An 8,665-nucleotide genomic window follows, 5' to 3' on the forward strand; every position below is an offset into this window, starting at 1 on the left:
TCTCTCACCATGTACTAAACTAAAATCAAAATGGATAAAAGAGCTAAATGTTAAAACAGAAACACTTCACCTGCTAAAAGATAAAATATGTAAAAGTCATGATTGTTGTTTTTTAAATCATATGACAACATATAAATACTTATAACTTTGTATAAAATGAAAAATGGAGACATAAAACACTATAAACTATAAGTACTATCAAGTAGCACTACATATAAGAATAAAAGACTAAAAGAATTACTCCTGAATCCTATCAATGTTTGAATTTAAGTGAAAGAATTATAGATTATTTTTATCTTTTGTTAACTTTTTTAACTTTTTAGGACAACTGTTATTATTAAAATAAGAAAAATTAATTATATAGGAGTTAATGCACTAGTGTACATACATGTCTGTGATTGTGAGACACAAAACCGATCCAAAAATTTTAGATTATTTTGGGCCAATCGTATTTTCTATGAATATAAGGTTTTCCAAATCTGTTTCACCTACTTGCTTCCCTTAAAACTAACACCATTCATCTGTGCACATTAAGTAGTGCTTCTGTAGTTTTCAAAACATTTTATAGCTACTCTTCCATTTTTTAACTCCTCTTTTTATTGTCACTACATTCCTCCATTTATTATTTCCATCAATAAGTCAGAAAATTTAGGCTTGAAAAGTTGTTGACAAGGTTGAGGAGCAAATGAAACATTCAGATATTGCTGATGGGAATGCAATTGCCACTTTGGCAACAGGCAATGTCTTACAAAGCTAAACATGAATTTTTCATGTGACACGGCATATAACCTCACGCCTAGGGATTTACCTAAGAAAAATGAACACTTAATGTTTAAACAAGAATATGCATGTGAAAAAAAAAAAGAAAAAAAAGAATATGCATGTGGATGTTCCATTAGCTTTATTCCCAATTTTTTAAAAATTGAAGGAACCTAAGTATCTTCAACAAAGTGTGGTGCCTCCATACAATGGAACAGCAATAAACAATGAACTCTGGATGCAGGCAACAACATAAATGAATCTCAAACACATTATGCTAAGCAAGCACAACTATGCTCAAAATCTATCTACTCTATGATTCTGTTTATATGACACTCCAGAGAGGCCAAAATAATGAAAGAAAATAGCTCCATAGTTCCCAGTGTTAGGAAGGAGGTGAAGGGTTATTAACTGCATGGCGGAATTCGGGGGACAACAAAATTGTACTGGGGGTGGTTATGGCTATGCTCTGTCAAAATAAAACTGTGCCACAAAGAATAATCTATCTGCACTTGACTATCTGTAAAAAGATTGATTTGCCTATGGTCAGTGGGGGAAAGCCATAACTCAGATTATTTATCTTGCTTTTAAGACAAAGTTGTTTTTTTCTAAACTAACACGTCGGTATTCCGGTTTCATTGCAGTGCTGGCACTTCATGATAAAGAAGAGGGTTTGGGTTGCAGTTTGAGCACTCATCTTTGAAAAGTTCACTGTCACTGGGGTGGGGTCATTAGTCTGGCGCTGTTTTCAGTGTAGAGTATTTCTGGCTCCATATCATCTACTTTTGCTAGTGCTGCTCATAAATAGAGATGTGTCTTGTTAAAGACATTTCAAGTATCAGCAAGCGAGCTGAGGAAGTTTTGGTGAATTATGATTCTTACAAAGATGATCCTGGAAAATAACAGCTTCAGTGGGTTAAAGGGCCTGACCAGAAGCCATTTCAGGGGTGGCTCCTGCCTCCTAAGGATCTTCTGTGCTTTTAGAGGTAGTGCCTCCCCTGCCCCTGTCATGCAGCATTGGCATTTTTCCTCTGGGAAAAGAAGAAAGGAAAAGTAACATTTCATTGCATTCTCCCAATAATTCTAGAAGAAGCTGAGAATATGAAGGTTTACACATTATCTTACTTTATCTTCACAAAGGCTTTTCAAACCAAGACACTATTATTCCCACTTTACACACAAGTGAACAGAGACTAATCATAATTAAGTAACCCAATAGGTGTGAACTCAGTGATCTCTGCTCTTAAGTAGAGCCCAACTCACCTGAGCACAGACAATAGACTCCTAGACGTATTCCCAGTGCCATGCGGGCTAAGAGTGAACCCCGAGTCTCGCACCGGCACTGATCGTCCTCCCTTCTTCTGCTAAGTGGTGGTTACACGCTCCTATTCTGTGCTCTGGCTGCCTTCTAGCTTCATGGATGGGAGCTTTGATGGGTATGTCTGGGAGAAGAATGAGGGAGCCCCAAATTCTCTAGAGGCTGAGAAGGCAACGAGGACACAGATGAGTATGCCAGGAGGGCAGAAGCAGAGGACGAAAGTCCCAAGGGACTGAGAGGAGGAGGATAGCAAAATGTGACAATGAGCTATGAGAAAAATCTCTCAGTGCTTTATCTTACTTGTGCTAAGCTTTCAGAGTTTGCTCACCATAGAGGAGCCAGGTCTCTGGTTCATAAACCTGGTGAATTAACACCCAGCTCAGAGGTTTCAGAGTTTATCGGGTATAAACTTAAACTTAAACTTTTGTTTTTACGGCTTTTATTCCTGGGCAAAAGTAAGAGCCAAAAATGAACATAAAATTTGTGGCAGTGTTTGGTCTTTTGGGCAGTGTTTTTTACTTTTCTCTACTGTCCTCCAGACAACACACTTAGGGTTCTGCCACTGTCTGTACCTCAGGCATGATTGTTCACCTGACCCTGGGGGAGTGAAAGTGGGCCCAAATGAAATGACAGGAGCTATGTTTAAACTGAGCTTCTATTCCAAAGCCCATGGAAAGGGCATCTGTCGTAGGTACTAACGTTATTCCCCAAATCTCCCGCATTTCTGGCGGCGTGTTAGGAACGTCCTTCCTACCCTTCTAGGGTTTGGTGAGGCCATATGTCTAGTTTGAGCCTGTGAATTGTGAGAAGTGAAATGTGGCACTTCTGGGCCTAGGACTTCTTGACTTCTGGTGTTGAGATGGGCACTACTGGAGAAGATATCTGCTGTGGAGACAAACAAGGGGACCTGCTACCCGCCGCTCAACCTGAGTCATCATGGACATGTTATTTCAAGCTATAGAGCTTTGGCGGTTCTTTATTACCTATGTGTAATCTATTCTGACTGATACAATAGGTTTTGGGTTTTGTATAACATTTTCTGGTTTTGGTGCTTTGGCAGGCTCATAATCCCCAGGCTGAGGAAATAGCTCTCAATATCTCAGCAGGAGATACTGCCAAGAATTCATGGCTGTTAACTGTACTACCAACCATCCCCTAGCAGTGATTATTTGCATAATTCACACATGTATAAGATGCTCACCTCCTCCCAAGACCTCCAAAAGTTTGGAACACATGTAACATCTGAGTCTATGTCTCATTATCTGTGTTGCTTCATATCTGGAAAAAACTCCTCCCAATGTGGCAACTCTTGGTCTAAAGATCAGTGAACTAAAACAAGGTCCATACATTTTCACTGTAAAGAACCCCATAGTAACTTGTATTTTTGGCTTGTGGATCTTGCAGTCTCTATTTTAACTCCTCAGTGCTGCTGCTATAGAATGAAACCAGCTACAGGTAGAATGTAGTTGAGTGTAACAAATCAAGTATTGAAGAAAACAGGTGGTGATAGGTTTTATCCTGTGACCATGCTTTCCTACCTCCTAAACTAGAGGATGAGCGAGCACTGTAGCGAGCAGGCTAGAGCAATCACCTGTCCTAAGAGTAAAATAATCCCTTCCCTTTCGGTCCAGCCACTTTCTTACTGACCTAAGCCATCTGAAATTAGCTGACGAACCTTTCAATCAGCCCACAAAGTCATGAGAAACAGTTCATTGCTGTTCTTTTAATCCTCTAAGTTTTGTGTATTTCACTATGCAATTTCTCTTTTTAACTGAAATGATTCCTGGAATACTTATTATTACCAAGATTATCAAAGTGAAATAGAAATTGGTACCTGGAGCTGGAATACCACTATAACCATGTGATATCTGGTAAGTAATAAATACCTGTGCATTTTCCGAAAACTGAACAATACCTGTTCTAGTATTGGTGTGTTTCCATTAATTTTCAGTTAAACTTTTCCATTTGCAGACACAGCTCTGTGTTTAGTTTACTAAGTTATTTGTTATTAGTATATCTTCAATTATTTCTTCTGTTTCAAATATTTATCTTTATAAACACCAACCATCTGTTGGCTCTCTATGCTTTCTTTCCTTTTGCCATTAGCTGCTGCTTGTCAATTTTATTTCTATAACCTTTTCCTTTGTAGCTTCAGCAGACTTCTCAAACATTTTCCCCACCACTATTAAATTGGTCTCCTAGACTGTCAGTTCAACTAGTTATGTACTCATTACTTAAAGACAATGGGTGCACCTGGTATGGATTCTTATTGGACAACCCAACATAAAGAGATCACTGTTGAGACCACTGAGGAATCTGGACATGTGCTAGGTAGTAGGTTTCTTACTAAGAAGTATTACAAGTCTTGCTAGGTAAGATGATGAAATTGTGGTTAAATTTTTTTAAAGAAAAAGGAAGGAAAGAAAGCCTCATTTGTCAGAGATATTTACTGAAATATTTTCAGGCGAAATTATGTTATTTTGAGGACATGCTTTAAAATATTCTAGTTCCAAAGAAATGTTGAAGAAAGATACATATTTTAGAAATAATTCACAAATTACATATAATCATCCAAATTGGGTAGTGATCAAATGGAATTATTATATGAATCCCACTTAGATGACTTACACATCCCAAAATATGAAGTATCAAAATTTTTAAAAGGTTCTGAATTGTATCACTTTTAATAACAATATATGTTATTTCATTGTTTAATTATGTCTTTCCTTATGCCATCTTACTCCTTCTATATTTCTTTCTGCCTCTAAATAATCTCTCTTTCCATTTCAGTCCACTGTTTTACCTGTACTTAAAAGTTTCTTGCTTCAAAACACAAAACAGATACATTCTTGCAGAAAATCTTCTCCAAAAGCATGCTCTTCTTACTCATCTTGAAGATATCTTATCCATTTTTCATTTTTCAGAATTTTTTCATACTCCCCCGGTAGTTCTCTTTTTTTTCCACGTAGTACTCTGGAAAGAGCAGGCCTGGGTTGCCCCATAAATAAGGTAGGTATATTCTACTTAGTTCCCTCATTATCCTCCAAGCTGCTATGAGGCTTTCCTTTCAGTCAGAACCTAGTTGACACATGTTTCAGTAATCCAGATTCCTAGGGCATGTGAGAAAGATACAGAAACGCTGAAGAATCCAAGCAGAGGAATCCTGTCTATATCTCAACACTGTGGCTAATGAAGCTGCTATTTTGGAGGCTAAATTTCTGCACCACAGAGCTAATATTCTGTTTCTATTTGGCCAGTTATTCATGTTAAATATAAGTGGTTTTGCAAAGTCTTAATGCTGCTGCCAGTTTTGTGGGTCTCAGGGGCCTGCCACTTGACCAGCTCTGTTCTCAGAGGTTTCCCATGGACACTTCTAATAATTGCTCATTTGCACTGGCAAAATGGAACCCAAGTGGGTTCCATGGAAACAGGCACTTCTCTGGTGGCTTTGTAGTGTGACAACTGACTAGGCTAAACTCAATTTCCAGAATTATCTTTCCTGTATGTTTCCAGTAAGAGTGGACCACAAGAGGGGTGCTTTTGTGAGATTTAAAGGGCAAAAATGAAGAAGCTGCAATTTTTAGCAGATTTTAAAACAGCATACACTTTGCCACCTACCTTCTGACTCACCTATTGATTTGCATCAGTTCCAACTTACCCTGGATGCACCTTCACCTTCTCTAACTTCTAGGCCAGCTGTGTGTTTGGCTCCATGGCTAAAGGAAGCAATTTTCCCTGAAGGATACCCATACTGTCAAGATCAGAGTCAGTAAGAATTGACACAGATTTTGGTTCATCCTTGTGGGTTTCATATCATGCTTTAGATTTTAGCTTTTCCTTTCTCCCCTACACTATCTATAGTGTTTTTCTAATTGCCTGCACTAAAAACTCCAAGTTGTAATATCAAAAGTGAAAGTAACAGCCCTCCATAGTCTTTTAGACCTCTTAAAGGCAAATCCTTGCAGTGAAGTGTTTTTTATGTATGTAAATGTAAATATATCAGATACTTCTCTCAAAATATCTATCCTTATATTTATCATCTATCCATGTATACATTTCCTAGTGATCTTGTTTCTTTAATGAGTGCCTTGTATGATCCATGATCTACTTTTGTTCCTCACAAAGTGTCTTCAATTGTAAAACTGTGTTTATGTTGTTTTTCAGCAGGAAACTTTCACTTCAACACTGAGTGACTTCTTTCTGTTGAATATGTACTTCATTTAGCAGGAATTTCCTTGCTTTTGTAGTACATAATTTTATCTTCCCCTGTCATAAATAGAAGGAATGATCTAGTCATGAAGGATTTAGGTACTAGGGCTTACACAACCATTCTCTCTAGCTGCTTGCTGGGAGGAAAAAGTGAGCTGACTCAAGTCTAATTTTGTCTGTTCCATGCTTAAACAAATATGACTCTATTAATTCTAGCTCTTTATTGGAAAAGCTTCCTAGTGATAAAAAAAAAGTAGGTCACTTGTTCCACTTCCAGCCAAGACCAAATAGTACCATTTACTATATGGAAATACAAAAGTAGACAATATATATGAAACAATTTTTTAGACATCAGATGATAATTAGTTTAAGATAGTGATTCCCTAAGAAGAAAGAAGCAAGGAGGGGAGCTTTATAACTTTCCTCACTTTGAGCTTTCTCCCTACAAAAATAATCTAGACAAGTGATATTGATACAAAGGGGATCCCAAGTGTTATATGATAGTCTTGGTAAGTTGAGAGAAAGAGATTAACGTTTGAAGAAGACAAGGTGGCTAGAATGTGTGAGACAGAGCCCTAGGGAAGAGGAAGCTATGCTAATAACGAGCTCTGGAAATATGCATAATGTCCCCTTGAGTCTTTGAATACAAGCATCACATAAATAGAATGAGATTCCAGGGAATGAATAGGTCTGCAAATTGAAAATTATCCAGAGCTTACACTGGACTGGGGAGTTTTTGAGTTTTAACAAGATATAATAGAATACTTGTTCAGACTGGTTGCATCCAGTAGAGATCCCACAAATTTCACACCTAAGCAATGGAGCTAAATTAATTTTGTAAGAAGTCTACTATAGGGGCTGGGGGTATAGCTCAGTGGCATAAGCGCCTGCCTGGCAAGCGCAACATCATGAGTTTGATCCCCGGCACTGCCAAAAAAAAAAGTCTACTATAGCTTTGTTCTAAACGCTTAAGTGCAAGCCCTCAAAGTGATCAAGTTGATCAGCAAGAAACTTATCTCTTTAACAAAATGGATCCAACACTCACTGAAGAAAGTAATAAAGTGTAAACACTCAAAAAATGTAGCAAAGATTCAGTTAAAAAATCACTGTACATTAGAGGATGTAGTTCAGTCATAGAGCACACACTTGACATTCACAAAGCCTTGGGCTCAATACCTAACAGAAAAACAAATGATTAGGCATGTAAAGAAGCAGGAAAATGTAACCCTGAACTAGACAAAAAAATCACAGAATAGGAAGAAACTGAGAAAATCTATAGGTAATTGGATTAACAGTTGGACTGTAATCAGCTATTATAAATACATCTAAGGATGTAAAAGAAAACAAACATAATGAGTAAAGAAATGGAGGACATGAAAACCACCAAAAAATGGAACTTATAGACACAAAAAATACAATGGAATTATAAATTCACTGGTTGAGCTTAAAAGTTTAAATGGAATAGGAGAAAATATCATTGTTTAAATACATAACAATAGAATTTACCCAAACTAGAGCACAAGAATAAAAGTGTACAAATACTAAATGATCTACAGGAAAGTTTCAAGGAGACTAAATTACAATTGGAGCCCCCTAAAAAGGAGAGAAAAAAATATTTAAATAAATAATGGCCTAAAACCATTCAACATTTTATATCTTATCAGTGAATATTGGTTATACAGAATAATGGACTTCATTTTTGGCAGGTTCACAGGTGCACATAAAAACTTTTCAAATGTGATAAAAAATTATAAGACCACATATCCAATACATTCAACAAATTTCAAGTATGATAATCACACCAAGGCACATAATTGACATGATAAAAAGTGACAAAATATTAAAAACAACCTCCCAAAACCCCTTAAAGATAGAATGACAACGGAACTTTCATCAAAAACATTAAAGTCAGAAGACAATGTAATGGCATATTTAAAGTTCTGAAAGAAAATAGTCAATCCAAAATTCCATATCTAACAAAAACGTGATATAAATCGGAAGGAAAAATAAAACATTTTCATAATAACAAAAAGTGACAGACCTTATTGCCCACAGATTTGTAGTTGAAAAAATGTTAAAAGAAGTGCTTCAACTGAAAGAGAATAATACTGGGTGGAAAATACAATATAAAGTAAAGAATTAAGAATGCCAGAAATGGGAGCTATTTGAATAGTTCTAATAGACAATTCCTGTGACCCTTAGCTGGTTTTTCCTTGTTTTCAAAATAACAGACTACTTATTATATATATCAAAGTAAAATGTATGATAACAGAAATAATGTAAAACATTTTGGATCTTATTTACTCTTTCAGTTTCTTACACTAGAGAGACAATACGATGTTTACACATGCAAGTCTGATTTATTTCACTTATGAGTAT

This window comes from Chinchilla lanigera, unplaced genomic scaffold (genome assembly GCF_000276665.1).
Source record: "Chinchilla lanigera isolate Chin_1 unplaced genomic scaffold, ChiLan1.0 scaffold00008, whole genome shotgun sequence".
NCBI lineage: Eukaryota > Metazoa > Chordata > Mammalia > Rodentia > Chinchillidae > Chinchilla > Chinchilla lanigera.